General features: G+C 48.6%; 2 pseudogenes; both read right to left on the reverse strand.

The window, feature by feature from the left end:
* Positions 1 to 990: 990 nt before the first annotated feature.
* Positions 991 to 1825, reverse strand: LOC121149358 (annotated as a pseudogene).
* LOC121149365 lies at positions 1822 to 11854 on the reverse strand (annotated as a pseudogene).
* Between the last annotated feature and the right edge of the window lie 8442 nt (positions 11855 to 20296).

The following is a 20296-nucleotide window of genomic DNA, read 5'->3' on the forward strand; positions in this document are numbered from 1 at the left end:
CCAGTTGAGCCCACCTGAACTCTGAGTGGCTTCAGGCAAGCTGGGAATGTGGGGCGGGTCAAGGGGGGGGGTCAAGATTGTTACCAGAGCCGACATCTGGCGGACTGGAGGCCCAGGAGATGCCAGCTACTCTGACCAGTCCTTGATGAGCTTCTTGGCAGGGCAAGGTCCGCATGCTGTTTGGTCTATGAGCAGCGCGTTGGGGGTGCCAAGTGGCTGGTAGTGCCCACCTGGTTCTACAGCAGCAAGTGGAGCAGTGGGGCAGGTGCGTTGGTGTCTTGGGCAGAGTGGGTCTGAGCCTGGAGCAGCAAGAAGCCTAGAGGTGCAGGGGTCATCAGCCTAGTCTTGGGATCCTGCAGCTTCATGGGAGTCTCAGAAGAGCTCATGCTCCTGGCATTAGATTGGCTCAGCTCCAGTCATGGTGCTCACTTTGGGAGGGAATCATCAGATGGATGATCTTCCTCTGTCTCTCCTCCTCTCTATATATTAACGTTTAATTAAAAAAAAATGTTGTGTGCAGTTTTCTGTTCCTTCGTTTTTATACAAGGTCCATTCCCACCAGCCCTCCCCAGCCCACCCACACACGCCCGGATTATTTCTCTGTACAAAAATAGTTCCCTCCTCCCATCCCCTGCAAAGAAGTCCAGCATCTCTACATGTTTTAAAAAGTTCTCTCGTTGGCGGAGCAGGTTTTGCGTTGAGCTTAGAAGAGATGGGTGGTCTCCTCTGAAGCCGCCATTTGCTGTGAGCAATGAAATGTTCTTCTTTGTTGGCACACCAGGATTTTTGTTGCATGCGCCTGTCATTTTTTTTTTTTTTCGTCATGCTTCCTTCTCACTCTCTACTTTTGCACCCCTTCCATTTCCTGGGATTTTTGTTTGTTTCCTTTTCCTCTGAAAATGTCTTTCCTCCTACGCGCCACCCCATTATCACCCCCCAACCTCCCCTCCCATCCCCAGTCCTTCTCCAGTCCGCTGTCAGAGGGCCCCCTCACATGTGCGAGAGGGGCAGTATGCGGTTAATGGCCGTGCCGGGCACCGGCTCGCTCTGGTAGTGCTGCAACATCTGCAGACTGCTGGGGACCGAGGGCTCTGTCACCTGGGTGCTGGGGAGGTGCACGCTGATCATGATCTGGAGGTCCCCGGCCTGGCAGGGAGCCCTAGAGTGTGAGGAAGTGATAAGCACGGAGGGGCTGGAGCTGGCCTTGGACTTGACCACGGAGCCCATGGAGCCGAGCGCCATGCCGGGGGTGCCCTGCTGAGAGTAGGACATGCTGTAGAAGGGAAAGCTGTTCATGCAGGTCTGCAAGCTGGTCATGGAGTTGTACCACAACATGCTCACGTCTTAGCGGTGCATGGGCTGCATCTGAACTGCGCCATGCACGTTGAGGCCCAGGTACTGCAGGCAGTCCAGCTGATCCTGCATCGCCTTGTACCTGCCTTTGCTGCAGCCCTTCATGTGAGGGTAGCGGTCCACGCCCTGGTTCACGCCCGCGCCCAGGCCAGCGCCCACCCGAGCCCGCTGAACATGCTGTTGCTGCGAGGAGCCAGCAGCCCACCGGACTGCGTGTACTTATCCTTCTTCACCAGTGTCTTGTTTTTTTTTTTTTTTTGCCATGGCTGATATTTATAATCCAGATGCTACTTCTTGTGCAGCACCCTCAGGCGCTTGGCCTCAGCGATGAACAGCTGTTTTGCCATTTCCAGATAAGTTTCCACTCGGGGCCCAGGCGATTGCTGATCTCAATGTTGTGCATCTTGGGGTTCTCCTGGGCGATCTTGCGACGCTGACGCTGCCCACGGGAGCACACCATGAAGCCGATCATTGGCGTTTTGGTTGCCGCTGGCTGCCTTTGCCACCGTGGGGTTGCCATCGCTGCAGCGGCTCCCCAAATTCGGCTGCTGGCCCAGGGGCTTGAGCTCCTTCTCCATCTGTTGTACATGTGGGTGCTGTGAGTGTGGGCCTGGCCCGCTGGAAGCCAGTGACCCTCACTGCAGCCAGGACCTCGGGGGCGGGACGAGGGCAGCGGGGGAAGGGGTCCTAGGAGGAGGTGGAGGAAGGGCGGGCTGCCTTGGGGTGACTGGGGATTGCGGGGTTTCTGAGAGGAGACCAAGTGGAGGAGAGCAGTTTGGGGAGGAAGGGAACAGAGGTGGCAGAGAGAGAAGCAAACTGGAATCAGGATCAAAAAAGCAGTGCTTTCCTCCGATGCCGCAGCCAACTGCGATTATTATTATTATTGTTGTTGTTGTGATTATTATTTTTTTTCAGAAAGGCTTAAGCCCCAGACTCAAACTTCTTTCTGCCTTTCTGTCTCCCCTCTTCTTGTTCCCTCAGTCCTTAAAGAGGCTGCAAACTACTTTCCCCCTTTTGCAAACACTCTCTTCTCTGCCTTTACAACTCCTGATACTTTTTTGAAAAAGATAATAGACAACCGTCCGAGCGCTGGTTCTAATCCTGGGAGCCCTGTTTCCCATCCAGCTCCCTGCTTGAGGACTGGGAAAGCCTTGGGACCCTGCACCCCTGTGGGAGACCTGGAGGAAGTTTCTGGTTTTGGATTGGTTCCGTTTCGGCAAGCACCAGCCTTTGCGATCACTTGGAGAATGAATCATAGGACAGCTTCCTCTCTGTCTCACCTCCTTTCTGTATACCTGATTCTGCAAATAAAAATAAACAAAATCTTAAAAAAAAAAAAAAGAGTTGTATTTAATCAGGCACAAACGTTGTTAGGGCACAAGAGGCTAGGAATTCTGAAGTTTACATTTAGAAAATCTCACTGGTCGGCAAAGGACGTAGACATGTTTGAGATGACAGAAAATTATTAGATAAGGTAAGGAACAGAGATCAGATTACAAAAAAAGTTAGCGACTCGGAAGTCAGCAGGGAGGTACTTGGAGAACTGTTGGACACAGGGAAGAGGCGACGGCGGCTGAGCGGTGTTTAGGGAACAGAAAACCCAGAAGCCACTGTGGTTTGGATTGTGATCTGGACTCAAAGGACAACCAGGGATCCAGAGGCAGCCACAGATCAGCCCTTGCAGTAGCAAGGTGGGAGCTTGGGTTCACATGGGGAGCTCAGGAGATGAAGACAAGCTGGGGCTGGCCAATCCTGGGGAGAAAGGCACCCTCCTTCACTGCTGGTGGGAGTGAAGGCTAATACAAGCACTGTGGAAATCAGTAAGAAGAGTGCTTGGAGAAATGCAAATAAATCTGCCATATGACCCACCTATCCCACTGCTGCTAGGAATATACCCAATAGAAATGAAATTTGCATATGAGAAGGGGATCTGTAATCCTATTTCCAGTAGCTCAAGCTACAATAGCAAAGACATGGAAACAATCTAGATGTGCATCCAAAGAAGAGTGGTCAAAGAAACTGGTGCATCTAATCCATGGAATATTATTCAGCTATTAAGAACAATAAAATTATAATATTTACAGCTAGATGGTCCCAACTAGAGACCATTATACTCAGTGAAATGAGTCAGTCACAAAACAACAAATACCATATGTTCTCTCTTATATAAGGAAACCAGTGTAGAATGTTTAACTTCAATGATCCGATGATACTTATTTTTGTTTTGTTTTGTTTGGGCTGCAACTTATGTGTTTTGAAGTTTTTTTTTTCAGTTTTATTTATTTCAAATACTCTCTTTTTAAAAAATTTATTTATCTTTATTGCAAAGTAGGATATAAAGAGAGAAGGAGAGACAGAGAGGAAGATCTTCTGTCCGATGATTCACTCCCCAAATGAGCACAATGGCCAATGCTATGCAGATCTGAAGCCAGGATCCAGGATCTTCCTCCAGGTCTACCCCACATGGTTGCAGGGTCCTAAGGTTTTGGACCATCCTAACTGCTTTCCCAGGCCACAAGCAGGGAGCTGGATGGGAAGTGGAGTGGTTGGGATTAGAATTGGTGCCCATATGGAATCCCAGCAAAAATACTCTCTTTTCTTTTTCAAATTCATTGCTGGATCATGGACTATATGGTGGCATCATTTTTCCCAAGATACTTTTGTATCTCTTTATTATCACCCATGTGTTGGTTACTCAGTGGCATGTTTTTCTCATGGAGCTGTATTTTGTTGTTGTTTCTGAGGCTGCTGTTCTAGCTTATACCAGTTGTTGACCTTGTTTCATGGTTTCTCAATTATGGAAACATATAGTGATGGGTCTACCATATCCAGATGTGGGGATATAATGCAACATTGATCCATGCATCCAGATGAAAGATGGATTCCTAAAGAAACTGTTGGACAAGTGTAGACAATGGGATACTGTACTGTCTGCATTTGTCTGTTCCAGCAATGTTTGTGTACACTTAAATAAGAGACTGATGAAATTATAATTCCTCATGAAGAATTATACCACTGTAGTAAAATCAGGAAAATCTGTCATGGGGTGGGACTTTGGGGGGAAATCCCAGTCTATGTGAAATTGTAACACATAATTCAAATATTCAAAATTAAGTATATATCTATTCATATATATGTAGATATATTCATATAGATAAAGAACTAAAAAGCTCAATATGCCTTTAATACCCTTTATGCCTTTAATATGTCATTAATCCACAATGGATCAGGAGAGCAGAGAAATCTTCCACCTTCTTAGAATGTGTGAGGTAGAAGTTATATATAATCTATCAAGATTGTAACAGGTAATTTATAGACTCCACACTCAAATCTGCATTTGACATTAGCAAAAAGTACAAAGATATATAGTAGGATCCAAGAGCGATCCTGACAAACTCTTAACAGGAGGTCATATGCACAGAGCAGGAGGGGACCCCAGAGTGGAACAGGAGGACAGGAGGAGGCTTGTATCCTAACCCCAGAGACTCCCGGTACATCACCAAGATGTATCAGTATGGGCACCAAAGACTATATGCCAACCGCCAAGGAGATCACAGGGAATTGGGGTGTCCTCATAAGCCAAAAACTCTGAGGTCAACAAGCTTGTTTGGACTATCCTAAAATTTGTGAAGTTCAGTAAAAATCACTCTTGAATACTATAAGCTGCTAAAAATAAAAATGAAAATAAACAAGAGACAGCTGAATCATACCACATATCCATTTAAGGCTTATAGCAACTCATTGTGTATATATTAAAATTTAGATGTCAATGAAGTAGTTACAGTATGTGGTTAAGAACTTGCAATTTCTAACAAATTGGTCACTCAATACCATGTTAATTAACATCATGATGTTGTGAATTTCCATGTTTCTTCGTGTTGTTGAAGTTGTGTAGTGTCTTTTCATTGGAGGGGATGATAATCTGCCAGCTCTATTTTGGACCAAGGAGGGTACCCCAATGAAACTGTTGAATTTATCTGGACAATGGGATGCTGGACTCTCAGCATGGCCCTTTCCCACAATGATGGAATCATGACTGGATATGAACTGTACTGCTGTAACAATATGGAGGAATTCTATATGGGGGAAGGCTTGGTGAGAGATTGGGGCAATCCCAGAGCCTATGAAACTGTGTCATAAAATGAAATAATAATTAACAAAAGAAAATATTTATTTCATGTAAATAAAAATAATTTTTTTAAAGATTTATTTTATTTTTTAGAGCAAAGTCATTTGTACAGAGAAGAGAAGAGACAGAGAGGAAGTGCTTCTGTCTGATGGTTCACTCTCCAACTGACCACAATGGCCAGTGTTGCGCCAAGCCAAAGCCAGGATCTAGGAACTTCCTTCAGGTCTCCCATGTGGGTGCAGGATCCCAAGACTTTGGGTCATCATCCTCCACGGCTTTCCCATGTCATAAGCAGGGAGCAGTATAGGAAGCAGGACTGCCGGGATTAGAACTGGTGCCCATATGGGATCCTGGCACTTTCAAGTTGAGAACTTTAGCTGCTAGGCTTCCATGATGGGACCTAAATGAAAATTTAAGGTGTAGAAATCTTGTTGAATGTTTATTACTTTTGGAGGACTCTGTTATACCAAGTTACTGACAAGTTTGGCAAGTAACATTTTGTTTTGTTTTGTTTGTTTGTAAGTAGATGTTACTTAGCTTATCCTGTACCCTATCCATCTGGATTGGGGTAGGGGTGGGTGAAGTACACAAAAAAGAAAATAAAAAGCTTAAACCTTGGAAAAACTGCAGTTTCAAGCAGAGGAAGAGGGAAGAGGAGGGGAGAAGTGGTTGTGGCCGCTCAGATTCTCAGTGAGGAAAGCTAGCTAGGGAACTTCAGACAGAGGAGGGTGAAGGGAGTGAGATGTGAGAAGTAGCGGGTTAGCACAGTGTGAATAGAGAGGAAAGGAGGATGGAGGAAAATATTGATTATTGACCAGATTGTATAATACTGCAACGCCAGAGCTGAGCTGATCCTAACCTAGGAGCAAAGACTGTTTTCTAGGTTTCCAACACCAGTAAAATTACCAAGGCTACTCACAGAAGGTGAGGATGGATTTATAGCTGCAAATGAGTGTTTGCACATACTGAAAACTAGCTATTGTGGCAATCTATTAACAAAATTAGCAAAAATTAGGGGTCTGGCATAATGGCTCAGTGGCTAAATCCTTGGCTTACAAGTGCTGGAAACCCATATGTGCACCATTCATATGTAGCTGCTCCACTTCTCATCGAGCTCCCTGCTTGTGGCACGGGAAAGCAATCAAGGATGGTACAAAGCCTTCAGACCCTGCACACACATAAAATATCTGGATGAAACACTTTACTTCAGATCAACTCAGTTCTGGCCATTGTGTCCACTTGTGAAGGGAACCAGCAGGTATGATTTCTCTGTCTCTGCTTCTCTATGCAAATCACTTTTAAAATTAATTAATTAATAGTCATTAAGGAAGCACTGCTTTGCAAGTAATTCATTTCTGGGATATAAACATTGTCCTTCATAAAACATGTAATCGTTCATAAGAACTTGAGATTTTCTGAAATACTTAAAAATTATTTTTAAACAGGGCCCAGCGCAGTAGCTAAGTGGCCTAATTCCTTGCCTTGTACATGCTGGGATTGCATTTGGGCACCAGTTCTAATCTCGACAACCTTATTTCCTATCCAGATATCTGGTCGTGGAATGGGAGTTCAGTTTAGGACAGACCAAAGCCTTGGAACCCTACAGCTCTGTGGAAGAACTGGAAGCAGCTCTGGGCTCCTGGCTTCAGACTGGTGCAGCACCACCCATTGCAGCTGCTTGGGGAGTGAATTAGTGGATGGAAGACCTTCCTCTTTGTCTCTCACCTCTCTGTATATCTGACTTTCCTACAAAAATTTAAAAATATCCCTTAAAAAGATGTTTTAAAACAAAAACTGGAAGTCACAAATTGTGGAAACCGAGTTACAGAAATGCATATATAGTTCATAAAATAGGAAATCTAGTGCATAAAATGGAAAATACAGATATAATATGAATTACATATATCACTGCAAGTTTTCTTTTGCTAGATTGAATCTGGACAAGTCCTCTTGTTGCTTTGCGTCTTACACATATTTGTGAATGTGTAATCTGCACTTTAAAAAGTGAATTGAACTAATAGAGAAAAACAACCAGCAATATAAAGAAGAAAAGTTCCAGAAACTATTGAACATTCGGTAAGATGCATCCTCAGACACTTGTCCTACATTTCTGGATTTCCAGACTTGAACATGAGGCAGAGAGGGAAGGAGACACCAGCAGGTGGACTGATGTGAGAGGCGACAGCGGCCCCTGCTGTTGGAAGGCTCAAGCTGCAAGAGAGGAGGCCACTTCCTGCCTGAGGTGAAGCCCCGCCCCTCACTCCCCCTCCCTCCAGAATCCTACCTCACTGCCCCTCCTCCCTTTGTGATTCTGATTGGCTGCGCATTGTGATGTCTTGCGTTGTCAAGGTGTCTGTGGGAGCGGTCCAATCAGCGCTGCCCAGGAAGCCCTGTGGCAGCAGGCAGGAGGTTGTTGTGGGCGCCACCATAGCCGCGTTGCTGGTTGTGCTGGTGGAGAGGCGCAGGTGGCTGAGCCAGTGCTGCCCTGTGAGCTCCCTCCCCGCAGGAGCCTGTGCAGGACCCCCGACTGGTGAGAAGCTGGGAAGGGTGAGTGTGTGAGAGCATCTCCTGAGGCCGCGGGGCGGGCGGGGGCCAGGAGGGGGACCTTGGGGTCCTCACTCTGCAGCACTGACCTTGAACACTAGGACTCACAGTGGAACCCATTGTGCAGTGAGGAGGGGGGAGTGCCCAGGACAGTTCGACCTTCATGTTGGGCAGGATTTCCTTTTTCTTTATGTCAAGGCATGTGTTGAGTTGAGAAGCAGTGTCTGGAGCCCCCAGCTCAGTCCTCAGTGAAGCTCTTCCTAAGGGTCTGGGGCAGTTTTCTTTTCTTTTCTTTTTTTTTTTTTTAAGATTTATTTTATTTTTATTGGAAAGGCGGGGTCCAGCGCTATATTGTGCACCACCTTGCTGAGCCAGGCCTGTTTGATCTTGAGCTTGAGCTCCGCGCCTCATAGGTCCTGATGGGCGGGTGGTTGCGGGAGGGCATGGGCTCATCCTCATTGGCTTCCAGGGAGGAGGCATGAGGAGGGGGAGAGGGAGGAGGAAGTCTGCGCCCAAGTCACAGACGGCGACCCACCAGCCCCGCCATGCCGGATCACAAGCTTGGTGGGCAGGTGCGACCGCGGCGGGGCGGAGGCGGTGGAGGAAGATGACGTGGATCCATGACTGAACAGCCGATGTCCCTCAGAAGAGGCAGGGACCGGGAGGCCGAGGGCGCGAGGAAGAGAGGTACTCATTGGGTTTCTCCTTGGCCAGCTGTTTATCCAAGGCAAGGGTGGTCTTTTCCTCCTGAATGAACATTTGGTCAATCATGACCATGTCCACCAAGAAGCTCACTCTCTGAGACTCCTCCAGGAGCAAGGGTCGGTACTTATTGAGCATGGCCTGGGTGCGTTTCAGTAGCTGGGTGGAGACGGCCTCAAATTCCTCGTTCACCTTGTGGTAGTCACTGGCGGAGTGGAGGGCGCCCTGGTACACGTGGTAGGGCAGCAGGCACTGCAGGGAGGGGAGGCGGTCTTGCAGTCTGTGTGCAGCATGGAGCCTTGGTGTTTGTGCAAATGCTCCAGGAAACAGGCCTCCTTGCTGGGTTGCAGTGTAGGGGCCTTCTTCAGCTGTAGTTAAGGTACAGGGCCCTTGGTCACACTCAGGGCTGGGTGGTTGCTGGCAAATGGGGAACAGAGGAGAGAGGCCTGTGTTGGCCATGGGTGCTGGGGCAAGGGCATGTTTGGGGGTGGCGGAGGTTCTGGAGGGGGCCTGGCCGCTGACCAGCACCAAGGTCGTGGGGCTGGCCAGGGCCTGTGGGGTGGCATCAGAGGCCCCAACTGCTTTGTGCTAGAGGAGGATTCCGGAAGGTACATGGTGGAATCTCTCCAGCAGGTCCTTAGGCTGGGCAGAGCTGGGAAGGGGGGGCCACCATCTGGAAGGTCCATGGGGGTTGTGGCAGAGGTACTACAGGCTCAGGGACCAGGTGGAGGCTCAGCAGGGGTGTGGGAGACTTGTGGGGTCCCTGACCAGCGGGAACTAAAGCTGGAAGTCAAATGGCATGGGGCCAGGCACCCTGGTGGATGTCTCACAGAAAGGCACTGTGGAGGCCGGCATGGGGTGGCGGGCGGGAGGCAGTGGCCTCTCAGCTGGCAGAGGAGGCAGGGGATGGGGACAGTGGGAGCTGGGGTGATGGCATCCTGGGGGACGCCCAGGGGGTTCTGGATAACAAAGATGCCTGGCAGGGTGGTTGGGGCCTGGGGTGGGGGACAGGGGTGCAGGATGGGCTCAGAGGGGGGATGGGACAGGCTCTGGGGCTGGGAAGGGGGATGAGAGTGGGGCCAGTGGAGTGGCTGCCGGGATCTGTGGCAGGAACATCTGTGGGGAGTCCTGAGTGAGGATGGCCGGGGTAGGTGCGGGCAGTGGCTGCCCAAGGACCATGTTCTCCAGGCTGGATGCCAGGCCTGGGCTGGGCTGTGGGGTGTTGGCCTGAGGTGGGGCAGTGGCCTGGAGGGACTTCTGTACCTGCGCCTGCTGGAGACCCAGGGGCAGTGGCGTGCTGGCTGCAGGGGGTGCTGGTGGGGTGGGCTGCATGGTGAGCACGCCTCCCTAGTGGTAGTGGTGGAGGAGGCAGCCGCAGCAGTGGGAAGAGCTGCTGGCTGCACCAGCCCAAGGGGGGAGGGGGGAGTTGAGCATGGCCACAGTGCTGGGAGGCAGGGTGATGCCCTGCAGGACTGTGGTGGTGGTGGTGGGGCCCGCGGCTCTAGGCTAGATCTGTGCAAGCAGGCTGCCTGGTACCAGCAACATGGGCATCTGGAAGAGCGTGGGCTGGCCCACCTGGATGAGTGCAGCAGAGAGGATGTGTGTGGCAGCACTGTGTGCACCCGAGGGCGGGGCCAGCACAGGGCCCAGGCTCATCGGGGTCACCAAGTTCTGGTTTGTGAGGATAGGGTTGGCGATGAGCTGTGCGTGTGTGTGAGGGGATGCAGCAGCCAGGATCTGGCCGCCCACATTGGCTGGCAAGGTGGAAAGTGGTTGTGGGAGCTGGACGGTGGGGGTGCCTAGCAGCAGGAACTGGTTCTGGCTGGACAGCTTGTGCTGGGCAGGGATGACGATACTGCTGCCCTGGTTTAGCAGGTGCATGCTCATGGGCTTGCTCAGGGCACCTGGAGGCTGCAGTGGCGCCGCCCCAGTTGCAGTGGCCAGTGGCTACCTGAAGACGCTGGCCTGCAGGGTGGGCATGGGGAAGCCTGACAATACCACGTTCTGGCCAGCCTTGCCAGCTGCCACGAAGGTCGGGTTCTGCGGTGCCTTGGGCTGTGGTGTGAGTGAGCCCGGCTTGCCCTGGATGGTGAGTGTGGCACTGGCGGGTGCAAAGGGCTTAGGTATCAGTTGGTACAGCTTGGGGGAAAGCACCCCTGCTGGCTTGGGCTGGATGGGCATGGGCGTACGTTGCAGGATCACATTGGGCGCTGGGACCAGTGGTGCTATGCCGAGACCCAGAGCCACCTCCAGTTGCTGTACTGAAATTGCCCTACCAGTTGTGGCCTGATTGCCCCAGCATTGGCAAATACCGAGTTCCCATTGAGCGTGGTGGCCATGGCAGCTGGGAGGTTCTTCTGGATGACCAGGCCAGCCCCTTGTAGGGAGAAGCCAGCAGAGGCCAGTGTCACGGGGTGGGTGGGTTCAGTGCCATGACAGGCTGGCCGACCACCTGGATGGGTGCCAGGCCGAGTCTGGCCGCCCTGGGCAGGCCCTGGAGGCCCAGAATGGGCTGTAGTGTCACATTGCCCAGGTACACGGGCTGCACACTCAGGGCCCTGTTGACCACATCCTGGGGTGGCACCAGGGCCTGGTGCATCAGCACGGTGGGTGGGCCTGCAGCCCCAGCAGCTCAGAGCTGCCAGGGAAGAGCACCTGGATCCTGTGGCCATGGCAGTAACACCCGCAGTCCCAGCAGGGCCGGCTCCAGTGTCTACTAGCTGCAGCATGGGTAGCTGGAATGGGCCCAGGTCCAGCTCAGCCTCGGCCTCCAGGGTCTGCTCGGTGGTATTGGCATCCTGCAGGCTTTGCTGGAGGATGTCGCAGGGCTGTTCCGGCACCCCCACTGCCTGCCGCCCCACATCTGGTGGCTGGCGAGCCCAGGATGTCATCTTCTAGGAAGTCCAAGTATACGCTGGGGGCCAGCTGCCTGGGTTCTGGGTTCAGATGGGTACTGGAAGCTTCCTGCACGTGCAGCTCCGGGCCTTCATAGAAGGCACCCTGGACCCCGATGGCATTGTCCAGGAGGTCTTCACTGTTGATCTTTTCGAATCCGTGTAGAAAGTCATTGAGGGTCTGGGGGTCACAAATCACGTCCAGTAAGCATCTCCTGTCCTCATCATCCATCGCCACTGTGCTACAAGCAAATGATGAAGGGAAAGAGGGGGTGTCTGCTCCAGGTCTACACAGGGCCCCTGGATGGGGAATCTGAGAGCGTCCCTTTGGGGGCCAGCCTGATGTTTGAGCAGCCATTGGCATGGGGTCTCCGGGACGGCCCCTCACAGGCTGCAAAGGAGGGTCCCAGATGGAGCCGTGCGGCTGGGCCGGTCAGCGCACTGCCTGATCACTTGGCAGCCGCAAGGATATGTGTCTCATTTTTTTTTTTTTTTTTTTTTACAATCTTTACATGGTTAATTAGGGCATAAAGGTTCAAAGGCTACAGGAAAGTGGGGAAGACTATTATTTCCACGTTCTCTTTTTTTCTGTATCTGGGGTAAAGAGGGGGATAAAGGGAGAAGCCCCAATCAGCCTCCCAACTATCCTGGTCTTCAACACTGAGCATGCTCCGAGGGTCCTGTTCAAGTGGTTTTGATAGTTCAACAGTTATGAATTGCTGCCAATCAAGCCATTCTTTTTTTTTTTTTCTTTTTAAAACTATTTATTTATTTTTTATTATTTTATTTAATTTTTTATCAGAAACCTGGTTATACAGAGAGGAGGAGAGACAAAGAGGAAGATCTTCCATCAAATGATTCACTCCCTAAGTGACCGCAATGGCCGGTACTGCACCAGTCTGATGGGGGGAGCCAGGAGCTCTTCCGGTTCTCCCACATGGGTGCAGGGTCCCAATGGTTTGGGCTGTCCTTGACTGGTTTCCCAGGCTACAAGCAGGGAGCTGGATGGGAAGAAGCCTGCCTGGATTAGAACGGGTGACCATATGGGATCCCAGAGTGCTCAAGGTGAGGACCTTACCCACTAGGCCATGGCGCCAGGCCCCAATCTCTCCATTCTAAGCACAATGAAGTCGCTGCAGAATCCACTGATTGACATAGTCCATCCTAGCATCTCCGTTTGCCCAGTTTTCACTGACAATATGGCTGGGGTAGCTGATTGATTCGATTTGCCCTCTGTTGTGGTGCACGGTATCCTCTGCAGGTTCTGATAGACTGCCATATCCTCCATGTGTGCCTGGTTATGCCCTCCACTGCTCCGTCTGAGCCTCTGAGGAGGCTAGGCTCTGGCATTTACACTCCAGGGCATACCATGGAACCTGCACTTCTCTTCATGGGTAGGGTTCTGAGTCTGGCAGTTTGATTGGTGAAATCCCCAAAGAAACTTTGAGGTGATTCTGGACTAGATTCTTGTGTGTGCTTGCAAGTACAGGGCCGGGTACTGTCCACTGCCCCAATCAGCTGGTGGTTGCAATGGCTAGTGTGGTTGTGTTTCCAGCCCTGGACCCAATGGGTGTTGCAATCCATCCTGATTCTGCCCAACACACACTTGACTCTCAGATAAACCAGTGGGAGCTGCAGACAAGTGGAAGCCCCTTCACAGTAACCCCCATCAGACCCATCCCCTGCCCTAGTTCCCATGCTTACCAGTATGTGCAGCAGATTAGTTCAGTCTGTCCCATATCCAATTCAGCTCTCATACATGCAAATGGACATTAAAAGCCTAGTTTAACCTAACCATCTCCACTATCCAGGCTACACACATGGTGGTGGGTGCCGTTCTGTCTAGCCACACCTGTTGCAGTGCTGGTTTTCATGCTCTCCAGTGGGAGTGGCAATCCAAGAGGGAGTAGGTGCCACTATTTCCCTCCTAAATCACTCCCACTCTCGGATCGTGTACTCTCCAGTTGGTTCTGTAGTTTAACTTGACAGATTAGCCACTGGTGCCAGAATCTGTTATCTAATGCTGTTGTCAAGCCCTACCAACCCTCACCCATTCTGCTTTATGTTTGCCCCAGTATGGACAGTCAATCAAGCCAGGATCTTCTCTGATCTGGCTCGCATGAGGCCCACAGGTGTTATAGCCCTGCCTTGCATCAACTCATGCTGTCCAGTGAGTAAGATATTCCAGCAGGGGGACCCTCCACTTCCCCCTACCAGCTTTACCCCCTCTCTGGTTCCTATTAGTGCTGTGGCCCAGTCTGGCATGGCTCTCCTCACTACGGTGTTTGCTAGCATGTGTTGTTGCCTGCCCGGCCTGGCCCACCCTCAATTCCAGCTGTAATGTGTACTGGTATGTGTTGTGACCATAACTGGTTTGACCCACACTGTTCTGTTGCTCAGATTCATCAGCGGTGATATGAACTGGTTCAGCCTGGTCCACACCTGACCTGTGCCAAATGTGTGCTGATGGGTACCTTTCCCTGGCCTGGTATGGGCTGTTCCTTTTGTGCTTATAGCACTTACCTGCAGGGTTGTGTCCTGACAGAGGAATTGCCCAGATTGCTTCATCAGAACCTCTCCCAATGCCAGATTTTGCATATACTGGTGGGTCCATGAGCCAGTCCTTCTCAGTCCACCTCCTGTCCTAGCAGGAGGAGTGGTCTTTCCTGACTGGCCTTCAACCCATTCTGGTTCTTATTTGTGGATGTTTTAGCGTAGCTAAGGCTCATCCATATGCAAACACAGCTCACACATGGCTCAGAGGTGGTTGAGACCAAGCCTAGTCCATCCCACAGCTACCCTGGTCCTCCAGAACATCAGATGGTGTTTGGAGTCTGACCTGGCTTTGTACGCCCAGTCCCAGTCCACACTTGTGCCAAGGGAGACTGCAGCTGTATCAGATCAGAATGTAGCACTCACTTCAGCCCCTGTGTTCCTCAGTGGGAACTCCAACTCAGCTAGGGTGTCTCCTTAGCTCCCTTTTCCAAGCCATAAATTGTGTGCATGCCAGTGGTTGCTCTGACTCAGCTTGGCATAACCTCTCACCTGTCTTGGCCTTTGCCTTTGATGCTGTGGCCTAGCATCCCTGGCTCATGCAGACCCAGTGGGTGTAAGAGCCTAGCTCAGCATTACTTGTGATCCATCCTGATTTCTGTTTTTCTTGTGAGCTAAGGTTTGCTCAGCCCTGCCTGGTCTACCCTGTTCCATTACCAACCCACACATTAGCCATCCATCGGAGCTACTATGCCCAGCTTGTACAACCCCCATGCCTGGACCATGTGTTCACCAGCAGGAGCTATGACACACCAGGGGAGTTTCCCAGTTCCTCCACTTGACCCACTCCCAGACCCAGTTCTCATACATGCCAGTGGGTGTTAGGTCAGTGTGGTGCATAGTCTGGCCTTTCATTTGGCCTTGCATGAGCTGGTGAACATTGCAGCCCAGCACACCCCACACCCTATTTGGGATGCACATTTGGGTGCTGCTGCCTTTACCAGCACAGACTGTTGTTGGTTCCTTTACCTGTGATTGATGGCAGGCTCCTTGGTCACACCTATCTATCTTAGTCCATCACCACCCCAACTCTTGAGCTAACCAGTGGGACTAGTATTTCCACGGGTTTGACCTACACTTCTGCCACAGAATCTATCCCTGGAAATGGTTCTCTCATTTGTTGGTTCATGTCATGGCCCTGCCTAATGTGACCTGTCTCCTGACCCATGAATCTTTCAGGTGCTAGGATCTGGTCCTACTAGGCAAGCTCCCAGCCTTAGCTTTTGCATGGACTGGTGTAAGGTGGTCAGCATTGTTTTGTGATAACAAGTTCTACACAGGAGTTAAAGGAGGCTGGTATATCAGTCTGACCCCATGAAGCTCATCTGATCACTCTCCCCCAAACTACAAGGTCTCAGCACCCTCACTTACCTTCAAATGAAAAGTTACTCTGTCATTGGGAGTGTTCAGGATTGATTCACAACCCAGAAGCACAGTGGGCTGAACATGGAGGTACCTAGGCAGCGATTTATAGCCCTAAAACCCCAGAACTCGCCACTGAATGGGCAGGAGGTTGTGGTTGTGATGCTGGTGGTGGATTAGTAAAGACTCAGAGGGATTGTATAAAAGTTGTTATTTTGGGGCTTGTGCAGTGGCCTAGCAGCTGAAGTCCTCAGCTTGAATGCATCAGGTTCGAATCACTGCAGCTCACTTCCCATCCAGCTCCTTGCTTGTGGCCTGGGAAGGCAGTCAAGGATGGTCCAAAGCCTTGAGACCCTGCACCAGTTTGGGAGACCTGGAGGAAGTTCCTGTCTCCTGGTTCCGGATCGCACAGCACCGGACATTGTGGTCACTTGGGGAGTGAATCATTGGTTGGAAGATCTTCCTCTGTCTTTCCTCCTCTTTGTATATCTGACTTTGCAATAAAAATAAATGAAATCTTAGAAGAAAAAAAGAGGTTTTTACCCACATATCAGATTCTCAAGATGCCATTAAACAAACTAACAAAGAAGCTGTTATTTTAAACTTTCCTGTAAATCTCCAGTCATGGTGGGTAGTGCTGTGCCAGTGCGAGAAGGGCCAACACAGAGCCTGATGGGCCACTTGGTGCTGTCCAGTCTGGATCTTTGTGATGTGCACATCTACAGCAGGGAAGAAATACAAGTGACTGTTCTCCCATTCCAATCGAGCCCTTTGGATCAATGTGTTTTCTTCTCTGTCAAACTTTCTAGTAAATAAGTATATATATATATATTTATGTATATTTATTTATTTATACATATTTATATATTTATATATTTATACATTTATATATGTATGTATATATATATAAATAAATAGATATAGATCGATATAGAGCAAAGAATATGATGGTGTTTGTGTGTGTGTGTGTGTTTTAGGGGAGAATCCCAGTGACGTCACTGGTGGTGGTGTTTTTAAACATTTGTTTTTGTTGCAAAGTCAGATTACGGAGAAAGGGACAGAAAGAAAAAATCTTTCATCCACTGGTTCTCTTTCACAAGTGGCAACAACAGCCAGAGCTGAGCTGATCCAAGGCCAGGAGCCAGGAGCACCTCCAGGGCCTCCCACCCAGCAGTTGTTCTCTTACCACCAAATGTACTGTGAACTTCACCTTGTTGTTTGAACTCTTGGTCTTTGCAGTCTGGATGTTGCTTCAGAACAGGTGTGTGTGTGTGTGTGTGTGTATGTATGTTGGGGGTGTCTTTTTGCTTGATGTGACTCTTTTCATGCCTTCAGTGATTAGAAAGTAGTGTACAGATGGGATTAAAATGATATTTTAATAGTGGAAGTTCATCTCACATTGCCAGTTACTGATTATATACCTTGGGCCAATTACTCATCTTTCTTTTTTTTTTCTTTCTTTCTTTCTTTCTTTCTTTCTTTCTTTCTTTCTTTCTTTCTTTCTTTCTTTCTTTCTTTCTTTCTTTCTTTCTTTCTTTTTATTTTATTTATTCTTTCTTTCTTTCTTTCTTTCTTTCTTTCTTTCTTTCTTTCTTTCTTTCTTTCTTTCTTTCCCTAGAAAAGCAAGATTTATTTCAAAGCTACATGGAAACATTCACGGGAGGATATTTATGAAGTGGCAGGAGTAAGGAAGGGCACAATGGCTTGTCCATTTGGCAAGGCCAGAGTCTGACTGCAGAACAGGCCAAGCCTGGAATGGCTATGGGTGCACTGCCTGCTGAGGGAGTGGGACCACCTGCTAAGCCTGACTGGCTCTCAGCAGCAGATGGTAGATGGAGTGGCAGTGCTCATGGGCTAGAGGCACGCTTACACCTGCTCACCAAGCCTGGCCCTGGATGAGCAAGTGGGGCAGTGGAGGGCGTTGGTTAGAGGTGCACTCTCCCCAGAGCACAATTGGGTCTGGCCATGAAGGCAACGACTATAGTCTTGTGGAAGCAGGGACACCAGCCAGGACGACTTGACAATGAAGCAGATGGCAGGCAGACATGGGAGCAGAGTGCACAAGTTGTCTGGCTTAGCCCTGGAATAGCGGCTGGTGGACACCTTGGGTCCTCAGGTTGCTGCCACAAAGAGCAATTAAAGGGAGATGTTGCAATTACATGTATATTGTAAAAGTTAGTTTATTTATCAGAGGATCAGACTTCAATATCATGTATCAATGATAAATATTTAGAAAATGCACAAGTTATACCTTAAGGACTATCATCAACTATATCATACATAGATTTTTGTTTCACAGCCTTCTTCATAAAGAACACATTACCAAGCATGTAACCATTTTGAATGCTAATATAAAATCTAGAAGACAGAGAACATGAGTTGTCCTGTTACCTTGGAACAATGTAACAGTGGATTAGATTTTAATTTTATGCCAGTTTATCCTTCATATACTGGCTAAATGTTTTAGAGATTATGTCAGTGGTTGCATTTAATCAGTTACAAACACTGTTCATAGGATACAAGAGGCTAGGTATTCTTAAGTTCACATTTAGGAAATATTGCTCTATTTAAATTAAAGTTTAAGGTGTAGAAATCTGTAGTTTAATATTCATTGTTTTTGGAGGGCTCTGTTGTAACAAGTTACTGAACAAGTTTGGCAAGTAACTGTTTTGTTTTCTTTATAAGTAGTGGTTACTTAGCTTATCTTGTACCCCATCCCTCTGGATTAGGGGTGGATGTCAATGAAGCATACAAAAGAGGAAAAAAAAAAAAAGCTTGAAGCTTGGAAAAACTTCTTCTAGGTTTCCTATGCTGGTAAGATTTCCAAGGTTTTGCGCCCTCCACTACTGCTTTCCCAGGCCACAAGCAGGGAGCTGTATGGGAAATGGGGCCACCAGGACAGGAAAAATTGCTCAAATGGGATGCTTGCTAGTGTAAGGCAAGGTCTTTTAGTCACTAGGCTACCATGTCAGGTACAAATGATAGATTTCTATAATTACCAACTGCAAGGATGAACACAGGTCACATGCATGTGAGGTGTTGAAACTTCCGATGACCTGTAGTCCCAGGAACAAGATCTGAGATATACAAATCCAGGCCTAGCTACAGGCATATACGGTTTGAGACATGAGGAGGCAGACAAGGCTTGTATAAGTTTGTAAAACTCAGGAAGAAATACAGAGCATGTCACATAAACCAGCATAGTAGGTGGGGATCCATTTGTAGCCTCAAATGAGTTTGGTTGTGTATACTAAAAACCAGCTATTGTGGCAATTCATTCTCAACATTATCAAAATTAGGGGTCTGGCATGATGGCTCAGTGGCTAAATCCTTGGCTTGCATTGCTGGGATCCTATATGTGCACTAGTTCATGGCACAGCTGCTCCACTTCCTATCTTGCTCCCTGCTGAGGCCTGGGAAGGCAGTAGATGATTGCCCAAAGCTTTGGGATGCTGCACACACATGGAATACTTGGATGAGGCTCCTGGCTTCAAATCAACTCTGTTCTGGCTATTGTGTCCACTTGTGAAGGGAACAAGCAGATTCAAGAGTTTTCTCTCTGTCTTTCCTTCTCTTTGTAAATCTGTGTTTTCAATAAATAACTAAATATCAAAATAAATTAGTAAAAGTCATTAAGAAAGAAATGGTATGTAAATAATCAATTTTAGGAATATAAACACAATTATGGGATATAAACATCATCTTTCATAAAACTTGTAATCTTCCACAAGTTTATGAGAAGATATTCTGAAACACTTAGGAGTAATATGCATTAAAACAGTGCCTGGGGTAGTAGTGGCCTAGGTCCTTGCCTTGTACGTGCCTGGCTTGCATTTGGGCACCAGTTCTCATCCCAGCAGCCCTACTTCCCATCTTTCTCACTGTCTGTGGCAGAGCCAGTGTTGAGGATGGCCGAATGTGTGAGACCCTGTATCGATGTGGAGACTGACAAGAAGCTCCGAGCTCCTGGCTTCAGACTGGCACAGCCATGGGCATTCTGGCCACTTTGAGAGCAAATCAGCAGAAGGAAGATATTCCCCTATGTCTCTCCTTCTCTCTCTATATGTGAATTTGCAATAAAAAAAAAAAGAAAATTTAAGTCCTTACAAAAAAGATGTTATAAATCAAAAACCAAAAGCCACACATTATGTAAAACAAGTAACAAATACATATCTAGTGTATAACAAAGGAAATGCAAATATACTATATCTACATGAAACACTACAAATTTTTTCCCCTATATGTAAGTCTGGAGGTGCCCTCTTTTCTCTTAATTTCTCACAATTTGTTATTAATGTGTAACCAGGAAATTAAACACAGAAAATAAATGGTAGCCCAACTGTCAAGTTTTTTTTTTTTTAAAGATTTATTTTTATTATTTTTTTTATTGGAAAGGTGGATATACAGAGAGGAGAGACAGAGAGAAAGAGAGAAAGATCTTCAGTCCGATGATTCACTCCCCAAGTGAGCGCAACGGCTGATACTATGCTGATCCGAAGCCAGGAGCCTCTTCCGGGTCTCCCACATGGGTGCAGGGTCCCAAAGCTTTGGGCTGTCCTCGACTGCTTTCCCGGGCCACAGGCAGGGAGCTGGATGGGAAGCGGGGCTGCTGGGATTAGAACCGGTGCCCATATGGGATCCTGGGGTGTGCAAGGCGAGGACCTTAATCACTTGCGCCACCGCGCCAGGCCCCAAATTGTCAAGTTTTAAGCAGCAAAACTATCAATGTACACTAATGGTGCTTTTGTGGAAAACCAAA

This window comes from Ochotona curzoniae, unplaced genomic scaffold (assembly GCF_017591425.1).
Source record: "Ochotona curzoniae isolate NIBS_2020 unplaced genomic scaffold, NIBS_Ocur_1.0 contig_195, whole genome shotgun sequence".
NCBI classification, from domain to species: domain Eukaryota; kingdom Metazoa; phylum Chordata; class Mammalia; order Lagomorpha; family Ochotonidae; genus Ochotona; species Ochotona curzoniae.